Raw genomic sequence first — 22,929 nt, 5'->3', positions numbered from 1 at the left:
TCATGAGTTGTTCTTTTGTTGTTGCCATATCTTAAAATCTCAGCTTCATCTGATCTCACAAAGATTTTTCTTAAAGGTTTTTAATTTTAGGTTTTGAAAGATTAGAACTGTGATTCATTTTGAGTTAATGTATGTTCATGAATCAAATGTAAGTAATGTCTATACATGGATCAAATTTAAATTTATTTATTTTTTTGTGGTTGTAGATGGACAGCATACCTTTATTTTATTTGTTTATTTTTATGTGGTGCTGAGGATTGAACCCAGTGCCTCACATGTGCAAAGCAAGTGCTCTACCACTGAGCTACAGCCCCAGCCCACATGGATCAAATATTGATCTTGTTTTGCAAATTTTTATTTTGCAAAAATATTTCCAATATCATTTGTTGAAAAGACTATCCTTTTTCCACTGAATTGCCTTTTGCCTTCACTGAAAATTAATAGATCCCGTATTTGTGAATCTATTTGTGGACACTCTATTCTCTTTCGTTGATCTGTTTGTCTATTTTAATGCCAATAACACACTGTCTTGATTCAATATTCAATGTCAGTTATGTCATAGACCACTTGCCAGCCTATGTATTATACACCCAGCCACTGTTGAGTCAGCGGCAGCTGAGTGCTGAGGGCAGTGGCTTGCAGAGTACAAAGCAGGGCTGCTGAGGACTTCCTCTTCATGTGGCTGAGAACAGGGCAGTTTCTTCTAGTTTGTGGTAAGCTAAAAATACCTCACTCTCCTCTTTGCCTCTAGTTTTTACCTAGCTCAATAAATTTATATCTTTCCAAAATCCAAATCTGATCATATAATTTCCTTTTAAATGGTTTCCCATTGTCCTTAGGGTAAAGTCCAAGTTCCTTGTCCTTTGAGGTTTGGTATTTCTTTCTCTTTCCAGTTTCATTTCTTACCATTCCCCATGCTTCTTCCACTTATATGCTGTACTCAAGCCATGCAGATTACTTACTATTCTCTGAACATGCCCACACTATTCCACTTCTTACGTTTATTTCTCCTTCTGTAAAGAATATCTTTTCCCTCACTAATTTTCACACCTAGCTTTTACAAGTCTTTTAGATCTCAGATTTGATATACAACAATTCAGTTTAACAAATATTTTTTAAGGAACTAATATAAGCTAAGAACTGTATTATGAGTAAGGAACAACTCATGAACAAGGCCAGCATGGCCTTTGTCATCATGTATAGTTTAAAGGAGGAGATGGACATTAAAGCAAGTAATTATGGTAAAATTCACATGTATAATCATGTAGAAAATAACATGTAGTGAAATGCTTTTTCCCTGATAATGCAAAAACAACTATAATACATCTGGCCATCCATCTAGATTTTTGCTCAAATGTTATGTCTGAAGTTCTCATCCTGAAGTGAGGGTAAGGGAAAAATAGCAGAAGTCGATATTTGCATTTACAGTAGCCACCCAATATTCCTAGATTAGGCCGAAGAAATGGGTGTCAAGAAACCTGGAGGTTCTTGGAGATAGTGCTGTGATCTTAAAATTCTCAGCCATAAAACCTAGAAATATTCCCACATTATTTAAACTTGAGAAATCAAGTACTAGCAGGCTGTTCCCAAACTCTAATTGAGACCAGCATGGATTTTAAATCACACAGATATCTAGAATACTCTCACTAGCAAACTATAAGGGCTCATTCAATTAGCCTCATAATCTCCAAAGTTTTAATTTGAGAAATTGAAATTTTAAAGACCACTTGTTCAGACAGAGTGGGAGTCACTATACACTACAGGTGAGTGTAACAAAAGGGGAAGCTTAGAGTGCTCTGGGAGTATGAGGTGGGGGTGGGGGTGAGGAAAACCCTAGAAAAGGATATTTAACTGAACCTTGGAGAATGAGTAGGAGTTAGCCTAAGTGGAGGAGTTGGTCCTGGTGGGTGCTTACTTCTATTCTACACTAATCATATGTAATATGTATCACAATGTCTTGTTTATCTCCCTCCCTTAGTCTGTAAGTTCTTGAAGATAGAAACTAGGTATTTAGGGTTCAATAGTCTATTAATTTCCTCAACATGAAATAGGGAAGAGAAATTAGAGAAAGACAACTTTAGGCAGAGGGGTTGAAAAAGGTCACCCTCTGTGCAGAAGTATTGAAATTAGGCAGATGTAGACACACACAGGTACAAGGTTTGCTCCATAAAGAAAAGCACCTTTGTGAAAAAATGGCATCTTTTCCTGCAGATGGAGAAAGCTCTGTACTAAGGGACATGACTTTGTGATTGGAGAACAGGATGGATTTTTAGTCTGTATTCACCTGTTTGTGCATTTTTGGAAAGTGCACAAATTCCAACAACTGTATCAGTTAACCTTATGAATTTTTCATTGAGGTTTCTGTAGTTACTAGTATAGGCCCTGACACTTTGGTGTATATATTTACAAAATAGCCCTTAAAGCTAAAAGTTTAGACTAGAGACTCCAGTGCTGGCTTATAACCATGCAAATTCCAGATTGTCAGCCATGATCATGAAGATACCTGACAATAAGTAGTGGTGTCAGTTGTGAAGCAGTCATTTCCAGTAGAAAGCTCACTAGTAATTATTGTATATAAATTACCAAATAAATGGGGCTGGGATTGTGGCTCAGTAGTAGAGTGCTCTCCTAGCATGCATGAGGCACTGGGTTCGATCCTCAGCACCACATAAATGTAAAATAAAGATACTGTGTCCACCTAAAACTAAAAAATAAATATTTTTTAAAAATTACCAAATAAGGGGAGTAATTAATTTTAAATGGTTAAATAGCTGATAGAACCTGTTGCTTATACACATGTACATCTCTTCAGAGAGTTTGTAGGAGTTTTTAAGTTTTTTTTTTTTTTTGTAGGTCCTGAAATAAAAAGTGGTGGCAAAACTCAGTGAAGGAAAACCTCAAAGACTCCACCAAAAACTTTAAAACTAATAAATTCATAAAAATTTGAGGATACAAAATTACATACAAAATCCAATAGTGTTACTGTATGCCAATAATGAATAGTCTAAAATAGAAATCAAGAAATGCAATTCCATTTACATTAACTAACAACAACAAGCTATAGTAATAAATTTGACCAAAAAGGTGAAAGAATTCTAAAATAGAAAATTATAAAGCACTGATGAAATAAATTGAAGAGGACACAAAAAGCAGGAAGACATTCCCTGTTCACGGACTGGAAAAACTGAAATAATTAAATATTTATACTACCTACAACAATCTACAAATTCCATGCAATCCCTAACAAAATACATTAACATTCTTCATAGAACTATCTAAAAAAAAAACTAAAATTTTTATGGAACCACAAAAACCTTGAATAGCAAAAGACAATTTGAGTAAAAAAGAACAAAGAAAGGGGTATTACACTATCTGAATTCAAAAAATACTACAAAATTGCAGCAATCAAAACAACATAGCATCGATATAAAAGTAGACATAGAAACCAGTGGAACAGAAAAGGTACTTTGGATATTAACTCATATTGACAGCCAACTGACTTTTTAAAAATGTCCTAAAAACATATATTGGGGAAAGGATAGCCTGTTTAATAAATGGTGCAGGGAAAGTGGGATATTGATCTGCAGAAGAATAAAACTAGATCCCTCTTATCAGTTATCAAAACAAACTGAGAATAGATTGAAGACTTCAATGTTAATCATGAAGCTATCAAACTAATGTTAACACACACACACACACACACACACACACACACACATACACACACACACTCATACAGGAAATGCTTCAGGACATTGGAATGGACAAGGACTTTGGGGACAAATTTCCAAAACCACAGAAATCATAAGCAAAAAATAGAACCCTACTACATTTTTGATTGCACAAATGGTGTGACCCTACTTTGTATACAACCAGAGAAGTGAAAAGTTGTGCTCCATTTGTGTACAATGAATCAAAGAGCATTCTGCTGTCATGTATATCTGATTAGAACAAACAAATAATTTTTTTAAAAGCAAAAATAGACAATTGGGATCACGTCAAACCAAAAAGCTTTTACATAGCAAAGAAAACAATTATTATTTTTTTTTCCAGAAAAAAAACACTTTATTAAATTTTTAAATTCAATGGGTAGTCTGAAAAACAGACTTGATATATTTTTATTTTTATTTATTTATTTTTTTTATTGTTGGTCATTCAAAACATTACATAGTTCTTAATACATCATATTTCACAGTTTGATTCAAGTGGGTTATGAACTCCCAATTTTACCCCGTATACAGATTGCTGTATCACATCAGTTACCCTTCCATTGATTGACATATTTCCTTTCTAGTGTCTGATGTATTCTGCTGTCTGTCCTATTCTCTACTATCCCCCCTCCCCTCCCCTCCCCTCCCCTCCCCTTTTCTCTCTCTACCCCTTCTACTGTAAATCATTTCTTCCATTTGTATTATCTTGTCTTACCCCTCCTTTCCTCTTATATGTCATTTTGTATAACCCTGAGGATCGCCTTCCATTACCATGCGATTTCCCTTCTCACTTCCTTTCCCTCCCACCTCTCAACCCTGTTAATGTAAATCTTCGTCTCAAGCTCTTCGTCCCTACCCTGTCCTTATTTCCTCCCCTTATATCAAAGGAGTCATTTGATATTTGAGAAAACAATTATTGAAGTGAAGAAACAACTTAGAGAATAAGAGAAAATAATATTTGCAAACTATTAATATCCAGAATATATAAGGAAGTCCAAAAACTCACAACAAAATAACCTGATTAAACAACAGACCTAAATAGACATTTCTTAAGACATACAAGTGGCCAACAACTATATAAAAAATGCTCAACATCACTAATCATCCAGAAAATGAAAATCAAAATCACAATGAGATATCACCTTACCCCAGTAAGAGTAGCTTTTATCAGACTAGAGATAAAAAAGGCTGGTGAGTATGTAAAGAAAAGAGAACCCTTGCACATTATTGGTGGGAACGTAAGTTAGTAAATCATTATGGAAAACAAATTAAGGTATCTCAAAAAAATTAAAAATAAAACTACTATATGATCCATCATTCCCATTATTGTATATATATCCAAAGGAAATGAAATTAATGTGTGGAAGATACATCTGTACTCTAAGTTTACTTCAGGACTATTGACTATGGCTAAGAAACAGAAATAATCTAATTGTTCATCAAATGATGAAAGTGTAGGGGCTGGGGATATAGCTCAGTTGGTAGAGTGCCTGCCTTGTTTGCCCAAGTCCCTGGGTTCAATCCCCAGCACCACAAAAAAAAAATGATGAAAATATAAGTGCCACAGTTGACTTCACTCATGCATGAAATATAAAAAAATTCTCATAGAAGTTGAAAGTAGAATGGTGGTTACTAGGTTACTAGAGTCTGAGTAGAGTAGGGTGGTGAACAGATGGTGGAATGGTCAACCAATGGGTACTATATTACAGTTAGAGGAATATGATATTGCACAGTGGAGGTGAATACAGACAACAATAATATACTGTATATTTCAAAAAGCCAGGAGAATTTTGAATGTTTTCATTACGAAGAAATAATAAATGTTTTGAGTAGATAGACACGTTTAACCTGATTTGAACATTATACAATGCATACAGGTATTGAAACATCACAATACTCCATTAATATATACAATTTTAATGTTTTTATATATTAGTTGAAAATAAATTTAAAGAAAGAAAGAGCATACCAAGAGAATAGAGAATAACTTCCTGCAGTTTCTTCATGTGCTCACATAAATGGATAATCAAGTGACTTTTCTCCTAAGTTCCAGGTCCTTCACAGCACACTATTTGAGAAAACATATAGACTACCATATCATATTCTACCAATCATACCCGAGATTGAAGGAGTTGGTTGGTAAAACGATTCAGTCTAGGCTGCTATAGACAGACAATACATAGATGCCTGGGAGGAAGTGAGAAATATATTTAAAATGTACAAAGCAGGAGTTTGGTTGGACAATGACCTGATCCTAGGCAGATTGTATAGAGGAGTAATTCGTCTCTGCTTCCTCACACCACCTGCCTTGTTTATGTCCCTTCTCCTCTAAGACAATCAATGCCCAGATTCCCTGTGCCCCTGTTCACCTTTGGTGCTTGAAGTCCCATGCTGAAGTCATCCAACCAGTCTGTGAGGATTTCCTAGTCCGATTATCTTTGGCTCCATCAAAAGTGATCTGAATTATCCCATTCCTCTAGACTTTCTTCTTACCTCTTTGTCTTTATGATATACATGGATTTTCATGTTGCCAGTGTCTTCTTACCTCTTTGTCTTTATGATATTCATGGATTTTCATAGGAAAGTCTGGAAAAATAAAATGCCTCTAGAGAAATGATAGGATTTAGTGTAAGAGCCCCCCGTTTGAATCAGCATTATATATAAAATTTTGGGAAAGTTTCTTCATTAATATGAACTTCAATTTATTAATTTGACAAATGCAAGAATTATTCATTTCATAGGATAAAGAACAAGATAACATATACAACCAGAGATATGAAAAATTGTGCTCTATATGTGTAACAAGAATTGTAATGCATTCTGCTGTCATATATAAATAAAAAATGCATATAAGAAAAAGAACAAAATGACATTATGGCCATATAAAATCTACTAATAAATTATTTGACATCAAAGAAAACAAAACAACCCAGTGAAATCTGGGTTTCTGTATAAACACATGTGGATGAATTATCCTTCAACATCCTGTATTCCTCAGGAACTTAGCTCAACTAATCAGAGCATCACATAGCTTTTGAACTTAGATGGTCTTAGATGGTCCAAGTAACAATTAAGTGGGGCAACTAGTAAGCTTATGAAAGTCAATTTACCAAAATAGAGTTGGGTGAGTTTCTTAAAATGTCAGGCAATTATTGTACTCTATTGGTTATAAGATATCACTGACTGATATCTTATATGCCATTAAAATATTTAATATGCCATTAAAAATGCCAATTACAAACTATGATTTACAGACAATTTGATTTCACAGATGTTATCACATTTAAAAAATATTATAAGGCTAGAAATGTTGCCTAGTGGTAGAGCACTAGCCTAGCACATATGAGGTCCTGGGTTCAACCCCTGGCACTGCTTCCACCGCAAAAATGTGTTGCAGAATCGATGAAACATGGGTTATAAAATATTGATATTTTTGTTTATATATGGCTATGTATCTTTGAGGAAAATCAAGGTTATTTTTCTGGTGACAGCAGACCAATGGTTCAAGTTCCTTTGATAGGTACATCCTCAATAGCAGACCAGAGTTTGCTATCAAAGTTTCATAACACCATCTATAAAAATCATATTCATCTAATTCTATGCTCATCAAGCAAGTAATTTGGTGTTCTTGGCACTCTTCTCTACAGGGAGGGAATGTTTCAATGAATCTGCCTGAGTATTACATTATGTTTGGCAGTCAAAACTTTTACTGTGAATCAATACTATATCAACATGTGATGTATCCATTAGTCTTTTATATATTTCATTATTTCGTTTACCTGAGCTTGATCAAGTGTGGTTAAAACTTATTTTTTAATTGAGTTTTTATATTTTGATACCAGAGATTAAACCCAGAGACACTCAACCACTGAATCACATTCCCAACTACCCGCCTTTTTTTTTTTTTTTTTTGAGACAAGGCTTAGGGGCTTGCTAAATTGCTGAGACTAACTTTGAACTTGCACTCCTCCTGCCTCAGCCTCCCCAGTTGCTGGGATTACAGTCATGCACTACCACGGTTAAACTTATTTTTAACCTGGAAAGCTAAGAACCAAATCCTGTAGGAAAATGACTCTGTGGCATTACCATCACCAGGTGGGTTAGCTTTTCATTAATGGAAATACCTGAATTGGAGATGGTGGTACAGGCCTGTAGTCCCTGTTGCTTTTGGGCAGCACATCAGGCAGGGAGCCTGTGGTAGAGCAACTGCTCCTCTCGTGACCAGGAAGACAAGAGAGAGGCTGGTCAGGGGGTAGGATCCTAGTATTCTCCTTCAAGGGTGTAACAACCCTAATGATCAGAAAGACTTTCCTTTGGTCCCCACCTCTTCTACCACCTCCTATTAACACCATGCTGGGGACTAAACCTTTAACACATGAGCCTTTGGGGCACATTGCCATTCCAAACTATAGTACCAGGTGAGACATGAGTTGAGTAATAAGCTGACCTCTTTGTCAACTTAAAATTTAAATGGCAATTTGAGCATGTGACTTTTGAGCTATACCATCATAAGACATTTGAAAGCTAAGTACATTCTGTTTACCTTCACATCCTCGAAAGGGCCCCACATAATGTCTGCAATGTTATAGGCATTGAATATTAGAAGAGAGGATAGCTGTATATTTTCCAGTCTCTGTGGAAAAGGATCAAATTCATCATCTGAGTAGAGACTACATTTCAGACATTCTTTATTGAAAGTGAAGTAATTAGGTAATTAGGACAGAATTTAATATTGTAAGAGAAATGTTGATGTCCAGAAATATAAAGAGAAATGGATGTAAAAAATAAACATGATATTAACTTGTTATATTTTTACACCTGTATTTTTTTTTTTTTTCTGGTTAAATGTTTCCTAAATGGGCTGGGGATGTGGCTCAAGCAGTAGCGCACTTTGCCTGGCATGTGTGCGGCCTGGGGTTGGATCCTCAGCACTACATACAAACAAAGATGTTGTGTCCGCCGAAAACTAAGAAATAAATATTCTCTCTCTGTCTCTGTCTCTGTCTCTCTCTCTCTCTTTAAAAAAAAAAATGTTTCCTAAATGTATATGTTAAAGGTTGTAACTACCATTTTTTTTCTCCTTTCAACATATTTTAAAAACTTAAATAGTACTTGATAGAGATTTCATGTTCATTTTGATGAGATTTAATTTCACTTATAGTTAAACCAAAGATCTCTAAGTCCAACTTCTAATTATTGCCATGTAGTTATGGAACACATTTGTACAATTAGGTTTCCCAATTTTCTTTGGTTTGTGTTTTGCACCACTGGGGATTGAACCCAGGGCCTTGTACATACTAGGCAAGCACTTTACCACTGAGCTACATTCCCAGCTCTTTGTGATTTTCTATCACAAAGAAAATCAATACATATTGTTAAATACATTGGCTTGCTATTTTACATTCTTTTTTGTTTAATAAAGTATATGGGATATCCAAAATTACAGATGCCTTTTTTCCTTTGATGAATCTCAGCCAAATATTATAGAACATCTGGAATCTTTCACTTGAAAAAATAAACAACAAAGGCATTTCTCAAGCTTGATGTGTGTGGAAGTTTGATGAAGGTTTAGTGAGGGTGGGTTTTTACTAGAAGGCTGGCTGGTTAGTTGCCAAGAATTCCTGGGCAGTAGTTTTGGCATTAATTTCTCACTCTTATAAATCCAGTTTCCTGATCTTGCTGACTTTCCATAGTTGATCAGACTTAGTGGCTATTTCCCCCTTCTTTCCTTTTGCTTTACTATTGAACCTTCTATAATGGGATAAGCCAATTCATTGACCTTGTACTTTATGCAGGTCACCAGTGATCTTGTATGCCCAGTAGACACCCTTATCTCTAATGACTTCGTGGCTACATTTACTTGAGGTGTACAGAAACTCTGTTTTGTGCCTACCAGTCCAATTTCCTTTTTCTCCAGGGTACACAGCAAACTGTATTTTCTAGCCTTCCTCTGAAGTTAAGTGGGGCCACATGACTAGAGTGTTAACTAGTGAAAAATGATAAGTGTTATGGCAACACATGATGGAATAACTACTTCCTCCTCTTCCAACTTACTGCAGTTGTGTATGACAAGACTAGGCAATGAAACTATGTTAAACTATTGAGAGTTGGGGTTCTTTGTTATAGTAGAAAGCTGTTATGTATACTTACTTGGCTTCTGTGATGCTCCTCTCTTTCCTGAATCTGTGTTTTATCCATTTGTCTGTTTATTTATTTTCTTGAACTTCTCTACTCATTCCTTAAATATTTTAATGTTAAGTTTCCATGTCCCACTATTTTCTTCCTCTACATGTTGTTTGATGAACAATCTCCTATACTCTATGTTTTCATCTACTAATATATTAATTAGCAGAATAGTAAATATGTTCCTAAATATTATATAAAAGTTTTAATAAATGTGTACATGAAATTTATTTTGATTCATGTTTTGTGAGTTTGTTTCAACTATGATTTTAAAGTCCTTATTACTTATTTTCTCATTTTTGCCATTCCCTTTGATTGTATCTTTTTAAATGGTTATTTCTTTGAACAATGAAAACTCCTCATTTATCCAACAATATTAATTGAACATCTGCCAGAACTGTCTTTTCTTTTTTTCTATTGGTGTATAGTATGTGCCTTACATAACTCTATGTAAGTAATCAGTGAATGTTGGGTGAATTGAATAGAACTATTTAGTGTATAACTGCCACGAGTAAGGCTCTTTGCTGGGGTCAGTGCAGAACAAAAACAAATATAAAACTTAATTTCTGTTTACTTCATTTTTTTTTTCCACTCTAAACATCCTCCCTATCCCCACCTCAATTAGCAAACATACTGAAGTAATTGCAACTCCACAAAAGTGACCCACCTTCTGATTTTTTTTGGCCTGGAATTCAGAAGCATTTAATATCCATTTTTTTAGAACTGACTTGAATTTTCTGAGATCATAACTTACTTTATATATTTTATTGGGAAATTTCATTCATTGAAATAATTAATGGATTCACAAACTTTGCTAATATTGTCAGATTTTAATATATTAATAATAGCCAGGTCTTGCTTTTCCTTTTCTTTTTAAAAAAGATTCTTCACCGGATATATTCATCAGAGCATCATTTTAGTCACAGTAAGTAAATGTCATTGCAAATTTTCTCCCAGGGTCTAGCAGTTTTTCACATTTTATTTTCATTCTCAAATATAATTTCCTTTTAATGTTTTTAAATATTTTGGTATATCACTACGACTTTGGTAGTGATATAATATGAAAATTCTCATAGTGTGTAACATTTTTGTTTGTTATAAGTCCAATAGTAAACTAGAATGTCCAGTTTTAATGGATTCTGCAAATAAAATTATCCAAAGGGTATCCCCTAATCAATTGTTTGCACCTTAGTGTAAATGAAGAAGGAAAACTTGCATTTTGGAAAAGCCCAGAGAGCTGGGAGTCTTTAAGAAAATTACCTAACCTCTTTTTGCCTTATTAGGTTGTAATAAAATTGAACAAGTAAGAAAAATGCCTGGTACAGTGTGAGCTATTATTTTTAACTAATGAAGAAATTAATGTTGTCAATATCTTTGTTTGAAATCTGTTTGCTTAATTTCCAATCCATAGGAAAGAGTTTTTCATTCTTGTTAAGTAAATGCAATTATTGCATATTTCTCTGAATGTCAATAACATCTTGAGGGTTTAGAAGAGCATAGTTTATCATAACTGCTGAACTAAATTTAAAAATATTTATTTATTTATTTATTTGATGAGGAAGCAGGTTCAGAGAAGTCAAAGAATTTAAGGCAGGACAAGCAGATTTCTCAGGCACTTTTGCTTCATGTTAAAAGTTTGCAACTCCTTGCTTGCTCATGTCAAAACCAAAATCCCCCATCAGCGTTTCAGAATCTGAGGCTAATGTTTGCTATGAAAGAAGATTTATAGAACTCTCTGGGGATCTACTGATTCTTCCAGAGGGTTAACTAGCACCTAGATGCTTTTTATGTAACTTCAGTTTGGAGAACCATGACACAGTAATGTAGAAAGCATCCTCAAAGAGGCAAGCTGAACCAAACCCAGGACATCTTTTAGGGTAGGCTGTCCTGGTGATTGACATGCCACACTTGATGCTTTGCATAGCCATCGTGCATCAATCAATTGGACCCCTGAAGATCTTAAAACCTTCCTCTGCCATTACTCCACAGTTATGACTGCCAAATAGTGCGTTCTTTAGTTGTTTTCCTCGACAACAGTAAAATAAAGGGGATTCTGGCTCTTTAGTGGTTGTGGAAACCAAACATGGGCCTGTTCCACCTTAAAGGGCCTAGGCATGACTAGTGTTTGGGTCTTGCAGAGTTTGGGCACCACCATATTTGGAGCGTGCCTACTTTGGGGCGGGAACCTCCCTGGGAGTGATTAGGTCAGCGCTGGGGGAGGTGACCTTGTTTGGTTTCTGGCACCCGAGAACAGTGGTGCACTGTTTCTGCTGCCCCCATTTGTCTAATTGGCCCAGACACTCCACCAGCAGAAGCTGCCCAGGAGCTCCTCGCTGGCCACCCCCGCGGCCCACGGCGGGCAGAGGCGGGAAAGCCGCGCGCCTGCGCCGTGGGAACCGGGGCCGGAGGCGAAAAGCGGGGAGCGGAGGGGGGCCGTTGGAGCCGAGTAGCGTACTGAGCGGCGTGTGACGCGGGGACGCCGCGCGCTCCCAACGTCGCCCCGGTTTGACGCACACGGCACCAAACTGTGAGTTTCAGGGGTTATTTGGTCGGATTAGCTAGGACCCGAGTGGGTTTTGGGCCTCAGGGCTGTGGCGGCGGCGGGACTGAGGGTGGCGGAAGAAGTTGGGGGACCCGGCCTCCGGCGCTCGGGCCCGGGGAGCTACGCCCTAGGCTGGGTCCCAACCATCCAAAAGGACGCATTTTGCCGCACAGGCTAAGATGGCGGCGGCGGCCGAGGAGGCGGAGTTGGTGCTACACAAGGAGCCCGGGCCCCGGGTTCAGGGAGGCGGCGGCCGCAGCGGCCGCGGGGGGCCGCGGAGCTTGAGGTGAGCGGCGGCCGCCGCCGCTGGGCGGGACTCGGAGGGGGCGGGGGGGCCTTTCCGCTGCGGCGTCGGAGAATCCGGTAGCGGACACAAAGGGGCTGAGCTGGGCACTAGACTTGGGGGTTTTGTTTAGTCACATGAAGCCGAGCAGCCAGTGAGCAGTAGGGGGAAGGGGCTGAGATCAGGCGGCTTGAGGAGCCTGGCGGTCGCCATTGCAATGCACTGAGTAACGGGGCGGTCCGAGAGCAGTCACCAGCCCCTCTCCGCGAGGCTGCTTCGTCCCAGCCAGAAGCGCCGGCTCTGGCGTTAATTGTACACACCCCTCCCCTGGCTTGGGACTGGACCGCATAGCTCTCCCCTCCTCCCGTTCTGCAACATCTTGTGCCGCTAGGTGCCTGGGAAGTAACAGCAAGAGGTAAATCGCTCGAAGTGTTTGGGTTGCTAGGGGCTCGGTGGGTGTCCAGCTAAAGCTTTTTGCCTCTCCAGGTCTGATTCCCTGGCCTTTGTGTCCCTGGGAGCTTAATCTCTGCCAGAGGAAAGCAGGTGTGCTCCACTTCTCCCGTGAACCTGAAGATGAGTTGCCCCAGACCCTTCTCAGTGATTGGAAACTTAGGTGGTGGAGCTAAAGGTTTCTTGTTACCAGACTTCCACAGACGACTCTCGTGTTGGGATCCATCCGTGGTTTAGCAACATTAGTGGAAAAGTTTTCTTGAACTGTTTTAAGTAATATTGACTTAAGTATAGTAGTTATAAAGCTTTTATGTTTAGACTTCAGATTTTGTGGGATCAGTAAACTCAACGAGGGGATACACATAACTTGAGGCCTGAAATGAGGGTCCCGTTTTGTATACAAGTTAATACTTTGTACAGAGATACCCAAACACTGTCTTCTATTTTGGCCTTTCCTGATTAATGCCAAGCTTGGTGCATCTGGGTGATGATATAGATTTGCCTTAATCATATGTTACATCTCTGCAGTAGCTTACGTTAGTTACATTATTTGGTCCCACAAGAAGGAAAGCATTTCAAAAAAATAGACATCTAAAGTTCCTCAAAGAAAGGAAACCGGCTCTTTGCCTTCAGTGCCATGTGTAAGTATCAAGGGAACTTGACATCTGCAATATCGTATTTGGTAGGTTTGGTAAGAAAAAATTATTTTTATAATTTAACTTAGATATAGGTGAAACGTGACTGCCAACTAGTATTAACGCAGCGGTATATATTGCTGTTAAAATCATGGCTGTATAAGTTTTAGAATTTCTTATTTATTATAGTAAGTTATAATAACAAATCATATATTGGAATAAACTACTACTGAAGTACAGATTTCAAAATTGAAGTACAGATTTTGTCTTTGCCATTAACAATAATCACTTGAAGGTATAGATAAATGCATTTAGGTCACTAATTTAAATTTGTATTCAAGATGAAATTTAAACTTTTCAACATTCCTTAAAACTTTAATTTTCTTTTTTTTCAGATATATATTTCCTCTTTTATAGTTTTTCTAGTAAAGTGTGATCTTAACTGTATTATTGAATAGAAGATATATTATTAACATTAGAAAATGTATTCCTAGATTATATAGTTTTACAGTGAGGGAATCTCAAAGAACCAGTATGCATACCCCCTTTCTTACAATATCTGAGGATAATTAAATTAGTTGCATAGTGAAAAATCAATCTTTCAACTTCTGTTGCATTGCTGTTTTCATTTGTCACATTGCTTGGATGAGAAGGTGAATATCTGCAACTAATGGTTAAATAAGACTCAACAAGGGAGAATTATTGAGAGTACTTGTTAATTAAATGCTATCACATTAACGAGAACTTCTGTGACAGTAAGTTAAATTTAATGTTATGTGTTAGGTGACTTTGTTTATAAAGTGACTTATGGTGAAATCCAGATACAAAATACAGAAATTTCAGAGCAGTGTTGGTTATGAATATTGAGATTTTCTGAAAGCATACTTGACCCAGAAATTTAAAAATTCAACAAGTTTCTTGGAAAGTTTGAGATAACTTCCATTATTACCTAAGAAATGAGAGCTGCTAAAAACAACAGTGCTTTTGATAAGTGAACATGCCACTCACACCCTTTTTAAAACAACTTTTAAGAGTACTGCTGCTCCTGTTGCTGCTGAGTAGTATATCTCTCTGTTAGGTCTGTGAGGAAATTCAACAAGTCGTAAAATCATTTGTGGTGAATCCCACAGTGATCTTTAACTTTTTGGATGCCAGATTTGACAAACACAGTTAAATTGTTTTGACTCTTTTACAGTTCATTTATGAGGTTTTAAATTATTAATTTTTTTTCATAAGAAAGTTAATAAGGTATTTCATAATTTTCAACACTATGTGAATGGATTTAATTACAAGGTAGTCTTGGACCAGGGGCGGCACACACCAATAATCCCAGTGGCCCAAGAGGCTGAGACTAGAGGAATGCAAGTTCAGGGACAGCCTGAGCAATTTAGGGAGGCTGTGCCTCAAAATAAATAAATAAATTGCATATTAGTCTTGTGATAATTAGGGTTATACTTTTAGGTTATTTGTAATTATAAAGTGGGTCTGTAAACTTTAAATGCTTTCCAGGTTTAGTTTGTGTTGGAGTTTCATGGGAGGTAGAGTTTTGGTTGAATTGAGAATGTAATGGGCAGCAAAAAGGGAAAAGACTCAAGGAAAGTGTCAAGATGATGTGATTTAGAGAAAGTTCAGGTACTTCTGTCATCCTAAACACACTATTAGTTGATTAGGGTTATTTTTTTTTCTGCCCATGTGACTGGGAGAAAAAGAGTGGATCTTAGTCTTGTGGGAATGCATTTCTCTCAGCATTCTTTCAGTAGCATTTCAGAACTGTTTTTCTGTCAATAAGGCAGTTGTAGCTTGCAGCAAACAAAAACTAGCATGTTGAATTATCCAACCCTAATAGGTAGAAAACCCGTTCTGCATGCCTTTAAAAAAAAACTGTTTTCAAGTGTCTTTGAAATGATAACCTCGTGAAATAAAACATGGGGATGAATGGTGGATACTATAATAATTTAGGTAAATATTCAAATGAACTCAGTATTTTTAAATTTAATGGCTCTGGTATAGAGAATGTGTTTTGTACAAGGAGAGTCTTTAAATATTGAACAAAATCATGAGTTGTAGCTTTGACTGAAGTAGCTCAAAAGGTGGTGTTTTTGATTCAGATTTATTAGTGGGAGATAGCTGCTTTTAATAGTGTAAACTATACCATTGAGTTTTAAAAATCATCAAAATGATACTAGTTCTAGCTCACCCTGCTGGTTGGCTCATGTATTTGTCCTTTTCCTTATTTTAAATACTATATGAGACTTAGAGGATAATGGAACACAAAATTCAATTCAGTCTTCAGAAAGATGAAAAAGTAATTTTCTCATCTCTCAGGCGTCAATTATACCACTATTAAATTTTTTCTCAGATTTTTTATTCTCATAGTTAAACTGTGGAGTTACTTCCTTTCTGGACTTACTGAGAGCTCATGTAGTTATGGGGTTAGTATGTTTCTGTATTTTTAAGTTCAGAATAAACACTTTGACAATTGTGAGATAAACTTCCAAGAGGAGAAAAGCAAAGGTCAAGGAGCCTGACAGTGTAGAAGTAGTAGCAGAGCAAACTTTTGGGTGGGGGAAAGTGAGACTGGATTAAGGTTAGCTTTTTTTTTTTAAGAAATTTCCTTTTCATTCTTATACTAATCTTTGTCTACCTCTTCGGTTGTAGCCTTCCCATATCATTTAGAATTCTTGGATCTGTGATTTTGTAATGAAAGTATAAATAAATGATTTGTTCCATGAAGTTTGAAAATGAAGTTGGTTAGAGTGTTACAGATTTATCGTATTAAGTTTTTCAGTATGTGTATTTGTATAAGTTGAAAATACAGTGCCTTAAAGACTGATGCTGGGGAATGAACTGAAGACCTTGGGCATGCCAGGCACTCATTCTATCACTTAGCTATACCCCAACCCTGTGAAGTATATAAGTTGTAGAAGCATAAGTGTTAAGAGCCAAGCAGACAAGTGAAAGTGAAAAAACACCTAATAAAGTGTTAGGACTCAAGCACAATTTATAAAGCCTGCTTACACATATCCTATCAATATTTAATTTTTAAAAATTAATATTTTAGTCCTTTCTTCATGGAGTTTATTTTACTTAGAAGCTTATTGTATACATGCACACACACGTATTAGTTTCTTGAGGAAGATATTAAGTGTAACTTGTATTTTCAGTGTACCATTTGTTAAGGAGAAAGGGTGATTCCCAATTTATTGTTGAATAGTTTGTGAAGATAGATAAAAGCTTTGAGTTGAAATTGTCTTTGCTTACTACCAACATTGAATATTTTATACACACACGCACACGTATATACATATTCATATAGAATCACACTTGGCCTTTGTCTTTATGCATATATCAGGAGACAGGAAGGGATAAGGTGGGAGTCTTGAAGTAAAATTGGCAGTGTTCAAATTTAGCAGTGTGAGCACTGGGCAAGTGGATTTAACCATAATACTATTTTTGTAGAGATTTAGGGTTCTAGTTTCAGAATTCATGAAAAGTCCTTAGCTTTCTGGTACATAATGAATGCTGAGTAAGTATTAGCTGTTAAAATAATAATAATAGTTATTAATATTGTTTATTCTTTTAAAAAAATAGCTTAAAATTTCCATCTATACCTATTTGAAATTGTATGCTTTTGCTAATATTCCATTTTTAGGCCGTGTCTCTAAAGATGGGATTCTTATAAAGATAGTGAGAGATAGGCATTAAAGTGTGCCTTCTCTGATTCTAGAACAAATCCTGTAACCAGGTTAAATATTTCAGCAGTGCATTCCATTTTTTTTTTTTTTTTGATTGCAAGCTGATGAGAAGATGTACTGGGGAATGAGTACATTTTAGAGGAAGTTATTTCTTAACCAGGTGTTTGTCTTTGTTACAACATCCTAAGTTTCTTCATTTACCTTTAAATTTTTATGCATGAGTGTGGTGGTTCCCATTAGTAAAGAGAGTGACTTGTCTATGCGTATCTGTATGTAACATACATATAAACCCTAGATACAAGTGCGGAGTGGCTGGCATTGTAGCTAGATTGAGTAGGAGAATGTAATTTTTTTCATTGGATTGTCTCAGGGGAATTTCTTCAAACACAGCATTAACTTTTGCTGTTTTCTTCTCTACACTTTTTGTTTGTTTTCTTTTTTGTATGTCTGTACTGGCATAGTATTAGTTATCTTTTTCCCCCTTTAATTTTTTTTCTACTGTCCATCTCCCCCATCACAAAGACATTAGATCAGACATGGGTAGGCATAAAAATGCTTTTATAAGGTTAAGTTTTAAAACCAGGAGACAAAGTTACAAATTGTACAATAACATGGTAAAAGGATAGACATATAGGAAGATGAGAAGGCAAGAAAAGAAAGGCCTTGAATCTAGAATCAAGATACAGTCAGGTTCAAACTTGGCTGCTATTTACTGCCTGTATGATCTGAGTCTGAAATTTGTTATTTTGGGGGGGCTAGATTTAGAAAAATTACAAATGTAAACAAATTAGAATTTTTAACAGTTGTAAAAGACAGTAAAAATAATTTTAAGTTCACATAAGGAGGGGTGTGAGTATGAAATACTAGAAGTTTCATTTATGCTTAAAAAGTATTTTCAGCAGTTTGGAAAATGAAGCAAGGGAAGTCACCCTTAAACTTGGCACTGCTACTTAGTTTTCAGTATTAAAGGAAAAGGAAGTAACATTGATGTTAATTAAATATTGGCTATGTAATTAAACATCTATATGCTACATTTAATAATGCTGTGGTATATATATTCCTGTTTTACTGATGAGGAAACAAATTTCAGACTCAGGTCATGCAGGCAGTAAATAGTAGCCAAGTTTGAACTTGACTGTATCTTGATTCTAGATTCAGAGCCTTTCTTTTCTTGCCTTCTTGTCTTCCTATGTCTATCCTTTTACCTTGCTAAGGTACAATTTGTGATTTTTGTCTCCTGGTTTTAAAATTTAACCTTATAAAAGCATTTTTATGCCTACCCATATTTCAAGTGATGTCTTATTGCCCACATTGTTTATTCATAATACCATATAAAGGCTCTTTGTCCTAGCTGCTGGACATTGGTACAATGATAATGGCTAAAATGGAAGCTGCCTTTTTTGTTACTGAGTTATTAAGCTGAATAAAATCAAGCTTAATCAACTAATTCTCAGTGGATTAGAATTGCTACAGGTTTAATTATACATCTGTCTTTTCTGGTGGAACATTAACGTAAAATTTGTTATAAAATGCAGATGACATTCAGTTTATCGTTATCTGAAAACAATATTTCTTACATTTTTATGTTTTGAAATGCCTTTTATTGTTAAAAATCATTAAAATGGCCAGGTATGGTGGCATATGTGTTCAATCCCAGCTGTTTAGGAGGCTTAAGTAGGAGGATCACAAGTTTGAAGTTAGCCTGGGCACAACTTAGTGAGAGCTTGTTTCAAAGTTAAATAAAATAAAAGGACTGGGGATTACCTCAGACTTTGAGATAGTCCTAATACGTATATCTTTTAAAAGGACTTGAATTGATCTGGGGATGTAACTCAGTGGTAAAGCTTTTGCTTGGCATACATGAGACTTTAGGTTCATTCCCCAGTAAACTCCCCTTCCCCAATATCATTAAAATAATATTAAATTTAAATAGAATTTAAGTGCTCATTTAAAGTCTACAGAGATATTTAGTTCTTATCAGTAATTTTGAAAAGATTAGCTTAAAATTGAATTCTTATACTTTAATTGGGAGGCTGATGTATGTTAAAAGATAATATGTGGGACATCATGATTATAATTGTGATTGTATACTTGAAAATTGCTTAGAGTAATATATTTTAAATGTTCTGATTACAAAAAAGTACTTGAAGTAGTGCATTTCTTAATTAGGTCAATTCAGTATCCTGCATTGTGTAGCTATTTTGAAATGTGTTATATGCCAAATATATAATATGTATAGTTTTGTTAGTTAAAAAAGAAAAGAGGAAAGAAGAAAAAATAATTTATGGGGCATTTATAAATAGATTTTATAGATTATTATTGCCCAAAAGAATATAAGTTGAGCCACAAACACAACTTAAATTTTCTATAGCCACATTAAAAAAAGGAAATGGGTGAATTTTATTAACATTTTATTTAACCTAGTGCATCCAGAATATGTCATTTAAACATACAAACATAATTGAAATATTTTTTGATCTTTTTTATATGTCTTTAAAATTTATTATTTAAAGCATACCTCAATTCAGACTAGCTAGACTTCAGGTTTAAGAGCCACATAATGGTTACTGTATTTGACAGTATTGTATAGCAAGTCTTGTTAGAAGTATGGAGAAAAAGGATAAAGTAGAAATTGAACTGAACCTTAAAGGATGACTGAGAAATGGGAATGATTGAGAAGAATCTTTCTGTAAAGAATTGATGGGAATTAAACCTGGTAACAGAATGGCTTGAATCCAATTTAGAAAATTTGGTGTTTGTGTATGTGGTGGTGGGGGGGAGGGGTCTGTGTGTATGTGGTTGGAGGGAATATATTGGACTGTGCCTAATCCCTGAGTACTTTATGAATATTGGATTAATGTTTTCGATTAATATACGGAATAAGAAAAATGTTGAAAAATAATAATAAAGTTTTGTGGATCTTCATAGGTAAAAGAGTTTCATTTAGGGAATATTGTGTTCTATGATATGATGGAGATTGATTAAAACCAGAATTGAAGAAGGGTTTTTAGATTTGGCTATTATTGGTGACTTGTTTATAAATGTTTTATTTATAAGTTACATACGTTGATGTATACAGATTTTATGAGTACAACTCAGTGAAATTTTACATGTAAAATATATACAGGGGGAATTTTTCTTAGATCAAAATATAAAATACTTTCTGCAAGGAAAAGTGCCTTGTGCCCCTTTGTAACCCCATTGTAGAAGTAACTAACCATTGTATTAGCCTCTTTCACCATAGAGTAGTTTTTAGTGTTTCCAGACTTGATTATGTTCAATTTTTTTCTCCTGTCTAAGGGCAGTAAGAATTGATGAGGGGCTGAGGTTGTGGCTCAGCGGTAGAGCACTTGCCTAGCATGTGTGGAGTCCTGAGTTTGAGCCTCAACACTACAGAAAATAAATAAACAAAATAAAGGTATTAAAAAAAAAATATCTGAATCTCTCTTTTTTGTTCCTATTTGGCATTGTGCGAGTCTGGAGGTAAATCAGGTGATAGTTGGTACTGTGATCCTTCTGATTTTTTTCTTTTTTTTCAGTGTGGTTTATGTTACGATCAGAAAGATGCTTCTGAGTTTTCATTACTAGTTACCCTTTAGAGGTTAGTTTTGTGCCCTGAAAATTTGTTTAGAATGCAGAGATTTGCATTGTGTCCACAGATAATATAGTTATTTGGCTTATTTTCATTACAGTATTCTCTAGGCATATAGCCATGTAGTAGATGGAGGAGATCTTGGATTGCCTCCATATACAGATGCCTTTTGGAGCCTCTTAAATAGTAGTTTCGAGGCATTATGTAAGTTAGCTTTCAGGCATTTAAGGTTGCTTAATAAGGTACTTGAGTATTTCTTATGTGATTATAGAGATAGGAATAAATTGGTGCACTTTATATAGTAAGCATCTCCCTCTCAACCAGAAAGATTGGACATTTTGTTTATGCATAACTAGAATGTTACCATACAGATCATTGCACAAAAGTTTGAATGGCAAAGGTCCTTGAAGGCTTTATAACTGAGAATTGAAATGGAATTGTTGATCATGATTTCTACTTCAGTGCTTGAATTAGTTTTTTTTTTTTTTTTTTTTTAGAGAGAGAGAGAGAGAAAATTTTTTAATATTTATTTTTCAGTTTTTAGCGGACACAACATCTTTGTATGTGGTGCTGAGGATTGAACCCGGGCCGCACGCATGCCAGGCAATCGCGCTACCGCTTGAGCCACGTCCCCAGCCCTTGAATTTGTTTTTTAAAAAAATGTAATTAATAATTAAAACATTATTGTTAAATTGGTGCTTTTGGGAGAAAGAAGTTTTCTGAAACGTGAGTTACTTACAATGCAATGGTAAAAAGTACACAACAATGAAAATATGTGTCTTCACATTCTAGTATACCTGTATACCTACTTTGGAGGATTGGATATTTTGTAAATTGTGTGCAAACTGCCGTGAAAAAGATTACCTCATTAATACTTGGATTATGAATGCTTTTGAGATTATGAGTGAAAATTTTTAAAAAGAAGTTTTATCTTGGAATTTTTATTAATATATTTTTGCTCTCAGAATTTTAATAGTTATCTTGAAGAAATGATAAAACCACATGTTAACTTTCTTAATGTAGGTTTTGTGAAGTATAGAAGATTAAAACAAAATTGGTTAGATAGACATTGAAAAAAATACATCTTTATCTCCTAAATATTAAGACTTTATGTATAGCTTTTGAGGGCTAGATTTAGAAAAATGACAAACATAAACCAATTAGAAGTGTTTCTAATTACAGCTTTAAGACTTCTGTGAATAGAAAAAATTATTTCTAGAATTATTCTGTATTTTCATGTTTTGATAAAAATGAATATTACATTTGAATTTTATTTGGGGAGATGTTTAACTTTTTTATTTATTTAATTTTTTTAGAGAGAGAGAGGGAGGGGGCAATTGTAGAATACAGGCATTGTCCTTGGTTAAATCAGGGTGTTTTGTTTTGTTTTTAGGTACCAGATTGAACCCAGGGGAATACTATCACTGAGCTACATACACCCTGTCCCTTTTTATTTTGAGACTGGTGATGCTACATTGCTGAGGCTGGATTTGAACTTGCTATCCTCCTGTCTTAGTCTCCTGAGTCTGTTGGATTATAGGCATGTACCATGTCACCCAGCCTAAATGGAATCTGTTTTAAATAAAAAATAAACTTGATAAGATGATGGCATGAGCTGGAGGGTTAAGGAATTAAAAATATGGGTCTTCTGAAGTTCATTGGCCAGAATAACATGAAGAAATATGAAAAAGATTAACAGCTAGGTAAAACAAGATTGGAGAACAGATTGACATGAAGAATGCCAGAGGTCTTGGTGGTTGAGGGAGGGTGTATTATTAAGAGGTAGTTTTAAAATATTGTGACTCCCCAAATTTGTATTGCAGAAGTAAAAATGAAACA

The 22,929-nt window shown here is 35.6% G+C and overlaps 1 protein-coding gene and 1 pseudogene across 3 annotated transcripts in view; one reads left to right on the top strand and one right to left on the bottom strand.

Annotated features, from left to right (window-relative positions):
- Positions 1–12,596, bottom strand: part of LOC113197564 (large ribosomal subunit protein uL10 pseudogene) — a 34,319-nt pseudogene extending 21,723 nt beyond the window's left edge.
- The window catches only part of Znf644 (zinc finger protein 644), a 105,716-nt gene continuing 95,097 nt past the window's right edge, over positions 12,311–22,929 (top strand). For 2 of the 3 annotated variants that reach the window (XM_077791388.1, XM_026409975.2), the window contains exon 1: positions 12,311–12,420. The gene's annotated coding sequence lies outside the window, so the exon portion shown is untranslated. Of the gene's footprint in view, positions 12,421–12,640; positions 12,722–22,929 lie in introns of those variants that run through there. The other variant, XM_077791387.1, reaches the window with a different exon arrangement.

The sequence above is a fragment of the Urocitellus parryii genome, chromosome 11 (genome assembly GCF_045843805.1).
Source record: "Urocitellus parryii isolate mUroPar1 chromosome 11, mUroPar1.hap1, whole genome shotgun sequence".
NCBI lineage: Eukaryota > Metazoa > Chordata > Mammalia > Rodentia > Sciuridae > Urocitellus > Urocitellus parryii.
Note: the sequence above shows the minus strand (reverse complement) of the source record. Positions and strands in the feature narration are given on the sequence as shown.